Below are 16198 nucleotides of genomic sequence, written 5' to 3'. Positions count from 1 at the left end.
TAGAGATAAGTAATTCGTGAATATAAAAATTATATTAAACTGGTAGCATAATAATAATTATATTGAAATAGAAAATTTATCAATTTAAATTTATCGAGTGAAAAATTGTCACTTCTGATATATCTATTTTTTAGAAGGAAAAGTATAGAAAAAATATCGAAATTATCAACTAATTTTTTTTGTTATACAGTGAAAAAATTTAAGCTACAATTATATTATTAAACATATATCTAATATAATTTTTTTATAATGATACGGCGCGAGAACATTTTAGAACAATAATGGAAGATCTATTGAATCAAAATTTATGAAAAAATAAATTACTATTAATTAAATAAATATACAGGAGTCCTACCCATATTTATTACCATTCGGTCTATTACTTGATTCAGTTTCACTTTTATTATGAGTACCTAAATATTTAAAAAATTTATTCTTAACATGAAAATAATGTAAGCTGAGAATTTAAGAGTACATTCGGTAGAGTACAGTAATATAGAGATATTGTAGAAATTATTCAAATTAAATGGCGAACTAAATTATAGAAAAAAAGTTAAAAAAATATACCAGAATTATCTATTAAATTTTTTTTGTTACAGATTAATTTTTAAATAGTGAATATGTTACAGATTAATAACAAATATATATATTATTAAACAGTGAATATATATATATATATATTTTTTCTTATAATAATACAGTTATAAAAATTTTATATTTGTATGATATTATATTAAAAAATTATTAAACTATTTAATAATTGAGATTATGATGATGTAAAGTACATTTAAGATAATATAATAACATTATTTAGGTCAATAATAAAAAATTTATTGAATCAAAATTTAAGGAAAAATAAATTATTATTAATTAAATAAATATAAATATAGGATTCCTACCCATATTTGGATCGTTTGGTATATTACTTGAACCAGCTCCAGTGTTATTGTGAGTATCTGTATATGTAAAAAATTCAGTATTAAGATGAAAATAATGTAATTTGATAATTTAACGGTACACTCAAGAAATAAATTATACATAATTGGTATGTACTAAGAGTCCAGTAACATAGATATATCGTAAAAAATAATTCATATTAAATAATAAACTAACAATATAAATTTATTAATGAGAAGTATAATTTAGAGTACCTGATATAGAGTATTGTTGAGGAGGTATATTTGTGATATCTTGTAATGGTGTTGCCATGTTAGTTGTTCCACTTGATGTACCGATTTGTTTTCCTCGTCTAATACTCTATCGGTAACTGGCACGCCTTCTGGCAAGGTATTGCTGCCTCTGTTCTTCACTTATATTTTGTCTTCATTGTCTGGCATAGTCTTGCCAAGTTCGTCGACCACTTCCACGTGAATCTTCCATTGGTATGTTGTCAACTATAATTAATCAAAGAAACATATAAAAACAGCCATATACTTTTATTTAATGACGAAAAATAAATTACAGTAGATTTTACATTATATTTAGGCGAAATGAGAAGAATGCAGGAGAAGACAGAGGAGAAATGAAGGAAATTTTTTCTATTATGGAGAGATATGGAGTAACCAGTGAAGTGAGAGAGATTAAGAGAAAAAATTGGGAATAATACAATTGACGCAGTAATTGATGTGAGAGGAAGTAACTGATGCAGTAGTGCAGTAGTGGGGAATTAAGTAGTAGAATTCTGTAACTGATGAGTGATGTGAGAGAAATTAACGTGGAGAAGTTATATAGAGGTGAACATGGATGGAAATGAAGTAGTAGCTGTAACTGGAGGTAGGTTACTAAAAAGGATAAAAATGGAAAGAAAAATTGGACACCAAAAATGGGTTTTCCCATTATATATTGTTATATCTAGAGTCTCTTGAACATTCTCTTGAATTAAACCTAAAAGTTAGATTGAGCCAATTAATATAATTATGTTACCAATAGTAAATAAGAAAACAACCATGGCTACGCAACAATGTCAGTTTATTGTCTAGCTTACGGTCCCAAAGTCGTGCAAGCTTTCTCTCTATAAGAATGAATTCCTCCCGAGATGTAATATCAATTTCAACAGAAAGAGGATTCTCGTAACGTGTCTGCGCAATGTCTAACAGTACACACATAAATATGATTAAGTTGAAAATGGGTAACAACTGTTCTAAGTATTGGTTGCTAGAATCACCTTTTCCAGGTGAATCTGCTGTTTTTTATTCTTATCACTACTCATCTTAATTAATTAATTGCTACTAATAATTTTACAATATATATATATATATATTTCATGGTTTCATGGTAACCTTCGTATGAATTATAGTAGGAAGCTTTAATTAGAGTGGTGGGGCACATTTAAATCAAGAGATATTGATGTTGATGTGATTGCCAAATAAATTAATTAACTCTGGTAATAATAATGATATTTTTAAAATTTGAAGATGTAATCTTGTGGTTGGACCAGTCCCTTTACTATGTTCACACATAACTAAGAAGAAATACAAGTCATTGTCCCAAAGTAATGGTGATTTTCCATTCTTGAAACTTGACTCAAGTTTAGTCAACCCACCAATTCTTGCTTCCATTCCCACGCCAATATGGCTTCATACTTATCTTAACTTGTGCTTGCTAATAAATATATTAAATAAATTCTTATGCCATTAATTTCTATGAATAATATACTATTATCATATAAATATAGAGGAGTGTATATGTATTAAAGTTATATTGAGTATTGACATTTATATAAATTTGTGGAATTAAAGAGATTTTAATTTAACAACTATAAAAAGTAAAATTAAGAATCTAAATTATTACTCATACCCAAAATATATGTGTTGCCTTGCCGAAAAAAACACTCAAAAGTCAGTACCGAAAAGAGTATTGATATAAATCCGTTGCATGCAAACTAGGACAATGGTCGTAACATGATATATTTTTGTATCATAATTTTTTCCTAATAAAAAGATGCATGATGGATTCTGATGCTTTTGTAAGTTATATACCAAAAGCAAATAACATAGCTATATATCACTACTTAGGACCAGCTGGCCAGCTACAAAGAACCAGTTCATATTAAATTGTTTTTAAAGGTATGATGCTGGGCTTTTTGACTTCCACAATAAGTTTAAACGCTAATATAATTGAGGCATGTGTAGAAAATTGTTTATCTTACCTTCACCTCCTCCAGTATTTGGTGCGACAACTTCTTGTCTGTACTAGTTATAAACATAAAGCCGAATTTTCTGCGGTACTTTCTTCTGAATTGCTCCAACTCCTGCAGTGTTAAGAGACTCAAACGATGTATCAAGCTTATAAAGTGTCCTTTGTTTACAGGATAATAACATCACTCAAATTAGTGTTGCCGTTTGAAAAGGTAAGAGGACCAAGCAATTGTCCAACTTATCAGAGTGTACCAACATAATGGGTCCAGGCGCAAATTTAGTAGCCCGATCTATGTGCAGGTGTGCAGAGAAGACATCCAGCCATGACTGAATAGGCGACTTGTTGAACCATAAGTCCCTTGCAAATGATGTTGCATGCTCTAGCGAGGAGAACGGAGATGCTTGGACCATTGCCTTGGAAAACCAGATGCTAGTGCCGCAAAGAAAGAAGTCTCTCTCTTCCAATTTTCCTGATAAGCCCCATCATGAAACAAGTAAGCAAAATAACCACGCATATTCCTGCCAATCAACAGTTAACTCCGGCTGCTCTATATTAAAAGATACCACACTAAATTTCTGAAATCCTTAATAACTCCTAGCAATTAGTCAGGCAATCAGAAAATAAAACTATTATTAACACACCAGCAATTGTGACATTCCCTCCATGTGCAGCAGCAAATTCTAGTAGACTAGTGTACAAGTGCACCATATTCAGAAAATTGCAAGATATGTACCAGTACTAGTGTATAAATATAAAATAAACATAATTTTGGAATAGCACACCTAGCAAAGAAACTGCTAAATCGGAGCATATGTACGACACCAGAATAAAGCTGATAATAATAAGCAAATGTTCCACACCAAAAACATTATAAACATGCAGATTCTAGAGTCATATATAATTTGCATAATCATAATAACACATAGTCAAATCAATTTCTAGTCTTCTTCATAACCAAACATATCTAAATCTCAACAGCCTCTTCGTGAGTATCAAAGGCATCATTGGTGGGTTCTTCTAAATCTCCCTCCCTTATTAGTGACAATCCTTCCACCTCACACTTAGTGCACTCAGATAAACTCGGTTGGGGGGAAGTTTCACCTTACAGTGTTCATGTATATCACCCATGTCAAATAAATCTCTTGGCTTTACAAGGACTACTACACTCCATCCTTATCAACCTCATCTTCCACATAGTATACAAGGCGAGCCTCTGATGCAAGAATGTACGGTTCGTCATCCTCTCGATCACCAACATGTATCGGATTAGAGAAATTGACGAGTGTGTGGCCCAAAACATCTTGTTTTATGCCTCTACCAGGTGTGGTGTTTACCCAGATACATCTAAACAAAACGATTGTGAATTGACCACTGTAATTCAGCTCAATGATGTCCACTAGTTTCCCATAATACGAGACACCACCAACCGCAATATTACTGTCGCGCTTGCTTGCATAACTTCTAGTGTCAGAAGTGACATGAACCCCGCTATTCTGAGTTTTCAGCCCTTCTTCTCTTGACAGGGTCCTAAACCTAAATCCATTTACATTGTAAGCTGTAAAGCGACTAGCTTGAACGTTGGGGCCACATGCAAGCCACTGCAGTTCGCTCGAATGCCTGATGCTTCCCAAGGGAACCTGGTAGGTAACAATCACACGTTTCATCAGTTTGGGATAGAACAAATAGGATACCGTCGATAACAGGATTGATCATAATAGGCTTCACCTCACGCTTGAACCACTCGAAAAATTCTCTGTGCACAACACTGTCTATGTGAGACTGGGACCTTGTCCTGCTTCGCAACTGCCTTTTTTTGATGGCCCTGAAATCACTGGAGAGATAACAAGAGTTTCATGTCAGAATCTCCATCTAGAGTATGTCATGTTCGTATACCATCATATGAACTTTACTTACTCTATGAACTTTTCCACAGCCAGAGAAATGACCAAGACGTGACGGTGAGCTTGAAATTTCTCAGTTGGTGTGAGAGCGTAAAACGAAGCAGCCCCAACAGCCTTTCCTACCCCCGGGAACATGGATGCACTTTCACACTGGTTAGGTTCACACGGTCGATCGTCAACACACATTGGTCGATTGATCCTACTATCGACATTATCGAGGTATCTTGAGCAAAACACGAGAATCTCCTCCGATAAGTATCCCTCTACGATAGAGCCCTCCGGTTGTGACCTATTACGCACGAACTGCTTGAGACGACATAGGTACCTTTCGATTGGGTACATCCACCGATATTGAACTAGGCCACCGAGTCGCACTTCCTCGACCAGATGTACCGTCAAGTGCACCATGATGGTGAAGAAAGATGGAGGGAAAATCATCTCCATGCGGCAAAGAGTATGGACCACATGATCCTGAAGCAGAGGAAGTTGTTGACGGTCAATGGATTTACTGCATATTCTGCGAAAAAAGGACGATAAATCCGCCAAGACAGAGGACACTGGGGCAGGCAACGCATTCCTTAACGCAATTGGCAGGAGATGCTCCATCAGAATGTGACAGTCGTGGCTTTTCAAGCCCGACATCTTGCGCTGTCGTAGGTCAACACAGCGGGAAATGTTACTAGAGTAACCATCTGGAAAGACCACATCTTTGATAGTCCTTAAAAAGACATCTTTCTATGGATTGGTCATAGTAAAGATGGCGGATGGGTACTTTCCATCTTCCCGTGGCCACAGATCATGCTTGATTCCCATCAATTGGAGGTCTTTTCTTGCCTTAAGGTGGTCTTTAGATTTACCTTTCTCGTTCATTATGGTGAAAACTATGTTGTCGCACACATTCTTCTCTATGTGCATCACATCAAGATTGTGACGCAATCCATTGTTTTCCCAGTATGGTAACTCAAAGAATATACTCCTCTTCTTCCAAGGAGACTCGTCATGTATGGCGGTTTGCTGTCTACGTGTCCTTTTCCCAGTTACCGATTGCACCTTGCCAAGGTGGACATGCACGTCCTGTAGTTGTCTCGCAATGTCTCCACCAGAGAGTTTGAAAGGTGGACCTCTAGCCTCTATCTTTCCATCAAATCTATTCCGGTCCTTTCTATATCTGTGGGCAGGATTCAGAAAGCGACGATGGCCCATGTAACACCATTTCTGACTGTGTGTGAGCCGGTTAGTCTCAGCATCCAAATTCCATGCAGGATAAGTTCTCCCATCGTACGTGTTCCACCCGGACAAGTTGCCTAAACCAGGAAAATCACTGATTGTCCACATTAACGCATCATACATCCCGAAAGGCTTTTCGTGTAAGCATCGTACGTTTCAACACCAACTCACAACAGCTTCAACTCATTGATCAAGGGTTGTAAGTAGACATCTATATCATTTCCAGGCATTTTAGGCCCAGGAATAATCATGGAGAGGACAAAAGAGGTGGGTTTCATGCAAATCCAAGGGGGCAGGTTATACGGAATAAGAACCACTGGCCAAATTGAGTACTTCGAGCTCATGTTTCCATAAGGGTTAAAGCCATCGCTAGCCAAGGCTAGGCGAACACTGCGTGGATCGCTGGAGAAGTCAGAATAAGTTCTATCAAATGCCTTCCATGCGTCGCCGTCCCGTGGATGCCAGTAAATATCGTCAGAGCTATGCCCACTCTTATGCCACAACATGTCAACGGCTGTCTTACTAAACATGTAGAGCCGTTGCAATCATGGAATAAGGGGGAAGTAGCGAGGAGTCTTTGCCGCTTGCGGTTTTCCGTTCTTCTTAACAACCTTGTTGATCCTCACTCTGGAGTTCTTATTAGTCTTTTGCTTTCATCTTGATGTCCCGCATCGCTTGCATTTAGACAACTCTTCGTTGCTGCCCTGGAATAACATGCAGTCATTTGGACATGTATCTATCTTTTTGTATGCGATACCGAGCTTCCTTATGATCATCTTGGCATCGTGCATAGTGCTCGGAATCTTTGCATTCTCAAAGGCATCCGCCAGCAACTCCAGTATCATTCCGAAGGCCTTGTCACTCACTCCGCACAGGGATTTTATATGATAGAGCCTCACCAAGAAAGACATCTTAGAGAACCTTGAACATCCCGGTTATAGCTCCTGCACTCCATCTTCGAGCAGGTCATGCAAGTTGCGGACCTCTCGACTACTTTCATTTGATAAGTATGGCAACTCCTCCCGATCCCTGCCAGCGTGTTCATTCACTGAATCGTCTTCATCGCCATGCATTCCTAGGAAGTTGAACGCCTCCTAAACCATGTCAAGCATTGGGTCATTGAGGTTTCTATCAGGTTCTACTACTTATCCTTCCATAGAGCTCTCTGCCACACGTCTCTCCCCGTGATGTACCCAAAATGTATAAGTAGAGGGGAAAGGTTTTATTATCAAATGATCATACGCATCCTCCCTAGTTTGGAGAAGGCAAAAATCGCATTTCAAACATGGACAATGTATCATCCCATCGGATGATGCATTGGCAAATGTGAAATCTAAGAATCTGTTCAAACTGTCCCTATACTCTGGACCAATTCGTGGCTTTGAAATCCAACTCTTATCAATGTCTACTTCAATTATATAATAGAACACCGAAAATTCAAATAATAAAGTCAGAGTATAAAGTAGATGCTAACAATAACTCTTAAAATAAAAAACACAAAACACAGATACTATCCTTCAAAACAATACGCATCACACAAGATAATTTATTAAAAGTTGCTTACTCATTGGAAAATTTTGCACTTTAGAAAAAAATTACTGGAATAAAGAAATGTTGGTCCCAAAGCCAAAATATTGAAATGAAAAATAAAACCTTACAAAAAAAGAAAAAAAGAGGCGTTATAGTTAGAGTTAAAATCATACTTAAGACAAAAGCATCGAAGAACTAAACAGTCCATTATAAAAGAAAAGGAATTTTAATAATTTTACAGTTAGAGAAATAAAAAATGAATAATAGATAAAGGGCTTAAGTTAACTAGTTTTAACATGCACATCAAGCTTATAAATAGATTTAAGTTTGGTAACTTACTAGATGTGTACTTTTCAATTAAATAATATTAAGTAATTTGCAACACTAATATGGAAAACTAACTATTATATACGTACAGCCACAATATTATTGTTATTGTATATTATCATGACAGTGCGATTCACCTTTATTATTATCTGGATGATTAAATAAATGAGCTGCTTGCAACTTGCTAAGGTGAATATGAACGAACAATCTGAAAACTAGTATCGGCTATGGAATAATTTACTGCATTATCCAATAATTTACTGCATTATCTATGTGTCATCCATAACAGTCATATCTACACTTCTATAACGAACATTAAATTCTTATTTCCTAGTACTTGATAAAAGGATTTAGGGGCTCACACAATAATCATGCACTTCTATCTAAAACGACACACCGAGCTTTCTTCCCATCCAATTACAATGAGTAAAAGTACAATAAAAATAATAATTATTTATTTTTATGTACTAGTAGTAAAAAATAATTACTTTTTTAACTGTGTAGACAAGATTTATATATACACCTGCTCTTACCAAATAACAATAATTTGAGTGCCAAAATTTTACCAAAAGATAAGAAAATTGTGAGAAAATATAGGGGAAATTTGAAAGCATGCTAATGGAAGTTCAAATTAGCTTCATGATTTAATCATAGCACTCCTACATTTTACTGTTCCAAGTTGGTAGAACAACTTAAGCCAAATAACAAATAGATCCAAGAAGTGGTCTGCCATTAATTTATAGGTCTTTAGATTAAAAAAAATACTTGGTAAATTCTTGAAAAGATTTTGTGAAAGACTCATTGCTTCATAACAAATGAAGTACCTGTGACAGTTGAAGGTACAAGGACGCACCCTAGATAATTTATATCAAATCCCAAAGATATCCGCTCGTTGGAGAACCTGCTTCAAGGGTTTTAGTTTTATCCTATGTCATCGAAGAAAACAGAACCCATAAATTATCTCACAAGCGTTTAAAAATTAAGTTAGAAAAAGAGAAAAAGAAGATGGTAACAAACATTTGAAACTAATGATTAACTAAACCTAAAATATTTGTGTGAAAATTCAGATAATCCAAAAAATGACATAATTGACTGTGAACATAGTAACATAAAGAATTTAAATATGCACAGGTTCAGAAAAGGTTAAAAAGCACACAAGTGTTAAGCCTTCGACTCTTCTAGCTTTCTCTCTATCTCAAAATAAGTGTATGATTTCAAGAATAACATTGGTTTCACGCGAGAAAAGTGAGGGAAATGAACAATAGAGAGTAGAAAGATAAAAGCAGTGCAGTTATAGATGAATGTCATCTCAAGTAGTATCATTCTCTAAGGTTCAGTAAGTACAAAAGCAACACAATGCATTCATCAGAAGATAATAAAGGCTTTATCTGACAGCTGGATCCTTTTCTCATCCAAATTTCAGTCTTACACCTTCACCTGATACCCATACTTACATTTCCACCTTCAAAAATGATGTATAAGTACATAGATATCAACTTAACAAGTGTGTAGATGTAGCCGTTGTAAAATAGTGAGAAATCATTAAATTCTTGCAAATTTAAAATTAAGAGTCTATAAAGATTTGTTCATTCTAATTGATGTGGAGATTTTGTCCTAATCTATTAAGTCATTATAATTGATGTGGAGATTTTGTCATGATCTCTTACTAATGTTGATTATAAAAGGAGTATCTTTATTATGTTGGATTTAGGAATCAAAGTCCTTCAAAAGCAGAAAAATAGAACTATTTGTTGAGGAAGAAAAGGGCCCACCCACAAAAATAACTTGGTTGAGGCCTTGAGGGTATGCAATTCATTTACTCTGCCATTAATGGAACAGCAAGCAACTGGCATATGCCTGCTATATACTCTCAAATAATCTTTACTTGTATGTTTAACGGTTGAGTTAAAGATAAATGGGGTCCAAATGTGGGGCAATTACATGATTTTGGTCCCTTTGCAAAATCCATGGCCTAAAACCCACATTTATGTGTTCCTTTGATGCAATATAAAATCTAATTCTTCTCTCTTTCTCTCTCACTCTCCTGTCTCCACTTCCTTTGGTTTTACACTTATGGTGCATATATATCAAGTTACAAATTGCAAGTTTACTCTCTCAGCAAAGTTGCATCATGTAAGTGAAATTTGAAACAACAAACGTATAAAACTTCAAATGCACTTGTAACATATCAATGTCATTCATTTCAGTAATTACATTACATATGAATCGAGAGTGAATTGAGCAACAGTTTGATACGGAATTGAGAGAAAGCGAATCTGCTTATATATTACAGAGAATTGAGAAAAATGAAAATGAAAAACAGTCAATGGACAAATAAACCCACGTCGAAAACAATTAAAAAAATGAAACAAAAAACAGAAAAAAAAAACTCTATCAAAGCACTTGACTCAATTCCAAACTCTATAAAACTCTATAAAGAAGAAGAATAATAACAAACTTATTTATATGATTTGAATCAATTCCCCAAACTTATTTATAGTATTCCTGCACTGTTATGGTTAACAAATTCAGAATTATAGTTATGTGGAAACAATTCAGAGTCACACTACTTAAATTAAAAACACACTTACATACATAAACTTAGCCATGGTGAACTTTTGCTACAAATGTTAACAAAGAGCACACATGATCTTAGATATTAGATAACATTTAGAAATAGCTCATTGCAAATCTGATGCATTTTAAGAATTCTTTCAACTCAATCATGGTTGTATCTAACAGTTTCATGTGATGGAAAACACAATCAGCAGAGAAAAAAAAAAGAGAACACTAAACTCTGTTTTATAGCTATTTTGTTCTGTTTTATTTTTGCTTGTATATTTTCTAGTAAAAATTTTTGTCTTGATTTCCTACTCCATTGACATACCACAGAAGGAAAATCTGTGAGTGCTCTTGGATAAATGGTACTAATCACATGGCTTTGGGTGGTTTTAAGTAGCAAATCAAACTATATAGCTAGCCTAACATCCATCTTCACATTGCAGCCGTTATCATCCATATATTTTCAGTAAAGAATTGGGAACAATTAAATTGGGAATAGCTCAGGGAGTGAATTGGGACTAGGGTTCGAACTAGATTAGGGACCAAATTCGGAACTGATGGGTAAACAAATTTGGTACAGATAGATCCGATCAACAACCAAAATTATTCAATTCAAACAAAGGTACCAGGCCAACACATGAAATTGGAAGAGCAAGAAAAGGGGGAGAGAGCAAACCTAAAAGGGAGGAGAGGGTGCGGTCGAACGGGGCACAACAGGGTACGGAGGAAGGTTGAGGATGAAGACACAGGGGCGGTCGGGAAGCCTCGCGAGGAAACCGGAACATGCATAGCAGAGGAACGAACAACGGACGTGCATATCCACCCCCTTTCGCACGCAGGAGATATGCAGCAGCTTCAGCAGATCTGTGACCCAGAACGATGTGGCGGCTGCAGCTGATGGAAGGAATGTATAACGCGGGAGTGAGTCTTGGACCTGGTGATTGGCGCCTTTGCCCCCTTTTGGGTTCGTGCGTAAACGAGGGAAATTAGATCTGGCTTCCTCCAATTCTTAGTTGTTTTGTCACTCTGATCTTTATGAGATTTGCTGCGTTTAAGGGACAAAACCGCAGCTATGAAGTCCGGTCTTTGACAGACAGAGAATCTGCTACAAAAATCGCAGCTCCTCCATCAACCTGCAGCGGTTTGGGGAGACGCTGGAATTTGGGCGCTGCTAAGGAGCGCTTCTCTTGTAGTGCCATGTGATAGTCATGATTACATAATGTAGTTCAATAAGCAGTTTCACCACCTAGGTTTGTGCATTTATATTTGTATTACATTTATAAAGGTATATATATGACAAATCAATAATATAAAAGTCTTGAATTCGTACGAACCATTAATCCAACAAGTCACAATATAAATTAATTCAAGAATTATATACTAATTTGAGATTAATCTCCTCCAAATTCATAGCTACTTCATCAAATTCAATATCCAAAGGAAAAAATACAAACAGTCACATTGTTCAATTTAGTCCCAATATTTCATAAGATAAGCCAGACTAATAATAAAGCGTTAAGTCAGCAGATATCATTCTCCTCTGGAGTTTTATTGAGGTCAAAGGTTATGATGGAAGGTTGTTGTTCTTTAGAGACAACCTCATCAGAACTATCTGGCACAACGTCTTCTTCGAGCATTGAATCTTGAACTATCTCGCCTGTCTCTTCCGGATCTTCTTGAGTCTTTTCCCGAGCCAAATATGACGGATACACCATAAGCAACCAAGTTAATAGAATTTACAAATTTTACAAAAACCAAATCACAAAATATCTCCATGTTATAAATTGCTGGTTTGGCTTACGTTCCCAAAGTTTCCTAAGACCTCTTTCTATAAGAGTGAATTCATCCCGAGACGCAATTTCAAGTTCAACCTGCAGCCTATTCTGATAGCGTGCCTGCACAAATTCAAAGATGTTTCAGCTGGAAAGGTGCAGTAATTGGTAGCTAGAAGTCATCAACAACACTAACCAGAGGCACTTTTAAGATACTTCAGATAAAATAGACTCTCCCATTTCTTTGAATATAACCTTCACAACTGAGTGATAGTGTAAAACACACTAACTTCTAATAAATACGCAAAAACACAACCATCTCTCTAATATAAAATTAAAAGGTATACTAGTCCTACTAGTAAGCAGCTCATGTTAATCAAAATGAGAGCAGTAATTTAAATTGGTTTTAATAGTATTTGTTTTGAATAAAATTAGAACTAATAGAAAAATTTAGACAAAATAGTTACTAATATTCTAAAAAGTCAATCACTTACACATACACACACAACACAATTACACAGCATATACCCAAACATGCTTCATTTATAATTTCTTATATTCTACATTGAATAAGGTGACACAAGGATGAAGCTTGATCCACTTTTCAACAAAGATTTTATAGAAACAAGGGGTTTCAAAGTGAGTGGCCATTTTTGTGAAACATATCAATTCTTCTTGCATTGCACTCAAGTAAAAGTAATTAGGTCATTCTGGTTTCATTCTTTTTTTTCTTCCAAATTGGAGACATCAGAGATCAGACATTGACATAGACCTTTGCGTGAAGTAGAAATAAAATATACTTCTTATTACATTTAGTTATTTAATTAATTAAAATTCATTATTCATATAGGTTAATTCTCATTCTCATTCTCATCATTGCATCGTAGTCCATTATGTGTGAGAGAGAGAGAGAAAAGGTCTTTTTATCTCAATCTCAATGTAATTCAATTCTGAAGAGTGAAAAACATAGCTCCTACCATAGTAAGTTCTTTACCAAAACAACTAGAAGAAATTGTCTTCTATGCTTCAAACTCATGAGAACCTTAGATTTGAATCGTATTTGACTAGAGAGCTCAAAAGTGCATTCTGCTGTTCAAATTTTTCTTGTTTTCCTTTTTTGTTTTACACTTACCAATCAGACACAATCATTTTCAGAACCAGCCAGATCAAACAGAAATATAATTGCCAGGCATAGGTGTTCTATTCTACCTACAAATTACCAGGTTTAGGACAACACCTGGAATCTGGAAGGAAAATATAAGAAAGAAGAAAAGAAAAAGAATACAATATACAATAAGGAGGAATAAAGTATGAAGCCATCCTGAATCAGATTGATAAAATAATCTTCAAAATAAATTATAAGCAAGATATCAAAATCATTCAAGCACACAAAGTACTAAATAGAAGAAAGGTTACAGGGAGTATCTTAGAGACACCAGATCATTTCTAAAATAGGATAAAAAAAAAAGAGCAAATTACCATGTTTGCACTTCAATAATTATCTATCGAAGTAAATTTACTACTATAACTTCTACATCAGCAAGTAAATTATAAAATGAAATCTGTATCTTTTCTAAAGCTTGATGCGAAGTGCTAGGTCAGCTATTGTAAAACTTGATTCCCAGTCCTAAATTACATCCACATCCAGTTCTTGGTTTTCAACTCTCTTCTTCCAAACAATCTCCTTACTAAGTAAAAAGAAAAAAAAAAGAACAGACTAATCGAGGAACATGCATATATTTATTGACTTTCCCATTCAGTACCTCATTTCAAAAAATAAAGAAAAGCAATCGGCCATATCACCATTGAATTAAAAAATTGTACCCAAGTAGATGGCTAAACAAATCACAATAAATCCAAACTTTACTTGCACCTCCTCCAATATTTGTTGCTTTAAGAAATAGGTTCGTGCTAGTGATGAACCCAAAGCCGAATTTCTTGCGGTACTTTGTTGCGAATTGAAGCAATCCCTGCAATGTCTAGGGTTTCAAATATGTTAGGCCCTTCGAAAGTTACTTTTAATTAAAGACAATAAAATATCTGGATTGACTATGGCATGTTGAAATAAAGCCAAACAACCTTTATACGAGCAGAAATATGACAACATACCGTCCTAATATCCCCATGCGCAACAGTAATAGCATCACCTATGTGCCTGTGTGCTGAGAATGTATCCAGCCATGACTGAATTGGCAACGTGTTGAACCACAGGTCTCTTGCGAATGATGTTGCGTGCTCCAGCGAAGAGAACGGGGAGGCCTCAACCATCGCCTTGCAAAACAAGATGCTAGAGGCTACAAGAAATAGGTCCCTCTCTTCCAATTTCCCTGGCAACTCCGATCATGTCAGCCAATATATAAAGTCAATTACAATCTAGTAACATCCTACTAAATTAAATAAATTGAGGACAAAATATGTTAAAAAAATAACATGTTCCAGGTAAATTAATTGTAAATAAAGAGCAATATACATCAAGTGTTTCCATGTTCTAAAAATCTATTATATGCTAGTTCCTAATTAATAATTATACAATTTTATATCCCTCAACAGTGCCATACACGGAAAAATAGTGCACATGTCCTAAATTAGTATCTGAAGACATCTATATATAGGCAGCCTCTTCGCAATTATCGATGGCATCAGTGGTTGGTTCCTCTAAATCGTCGTCCTGTCTCAATGACAAACCTTCGACGTCAAACTCAGCCAACCCAATCAGAATCGGTTGGGGAGAAAGTTTGAACTGACATTGTCCTATATCTTCACCCATTTCAAATATGTCCCTTGGGTTCACATGGACTACCACACTCCATTCTTTATCAGTGTCATCCTCCACATAGTATACTAGGTGAGCCTCGGATGCAAGAATATACGGTTCATCATCTTCTCAAACACCAGTATGAATTGGATGGGAGAAGTTAACTACTGTGTGTCCCAAAGAGTCTTGTTTTATGCCTCTGCCAAAGGTGGTGTTTGCCCAGATACATCTAAACAAGACGACTGTGAACTTACCACTATAATTTAACTCAATGATGTTTAAGAGTTTTCCGTAATACGAGACGCCACCAACAGCAACATTACTGTCGCGCTTGCTTGCATAACTCCTAGTGTCAGAAGTGACATACACCCCACTATTTTGGGTTTTCAACCCTTCCTCTCTCGATAGGGTTCTAAATTTAAATCCATTTACGTTGTAAGATGTATAGCGGCTAGCTTGAACATTGGGCCCACATGCAAGCCATTGCAATTCGTTCGGGTGCATGGTGCTTCCCAATGGAACTTGGCAGTTGATAAATTACATGTTTCATGATCTTGAGATACGAACAATATGACACCATTTGAATATGTAAATGTATAAATGATACCAGGATTCACCTTACGCTTGAAGTTCGCAGATGCGACGCGGACGCGTCATTCACGCGTTTGCATTGCTTAACGTCGGGGCAGCTATAGCATATTATATATCAAATCGAAGTTCCGGATGTTAGCTTTCCAACGCAACTGGAACCGCATCGTTTGGACCTCTGTAGCTAAAGTTATAGCCATTTGAGTGCGAAGAGGTCAGGCTGGACAGCTTAGCAGTTTCTCCAACTACTTGTATTCCTTCCACTTTTGCATGCTTCCTTTCTATCCTCTGGGCCATTCCTGCCCTGTAATCTCTAAAATCACTTAACACATATATCAAGGCATCTAATGGTGATAAGAGAGGATTAATATTAGCAATATAAAGGCCAAAGAAGCATG

The 16198-nt window shown here is 35.7% G+C and overlaps 1 long non-coding RNA gene across 1 annotated transcript; it reads right to left on the bottom strand.

The window, feature by feature from the left end:
* Positions 13867-15979, bottom strand: LOC110270968. Its single transcript, XR_002360829.1, has 3 exons — positions 15830-15979; positions 14605-14784; positions 13867-14427 (listed from the first exon to the last, which is right to left on the bottom strand). It is a non-coding gene; the product is annotated as an uncharacterized LOC110270968 (long non-coding RNA).

The sequence above is a fragment of the Arachis ipaensis genome, chromosome B04 (genome assembly GCF_000816755.2).
Source record: "Arachis ipaensis cultivar K30076 chromosome B04, Araip1.1, whole genome shotgun sequence".
In the NCBI taxonomy this organism is placed as follows: Eukaryota; Viridiplantae; Streptophyta; class Magnoliopsida; order Fabales; family Fabaceae; genus Arachis; species Arachis ipaensis.
The sequence above is the reverse complement of the archived record's forward strand: the minus strand, read 5'-3'. Positions and strand labels throughout refer to the sequence as shown.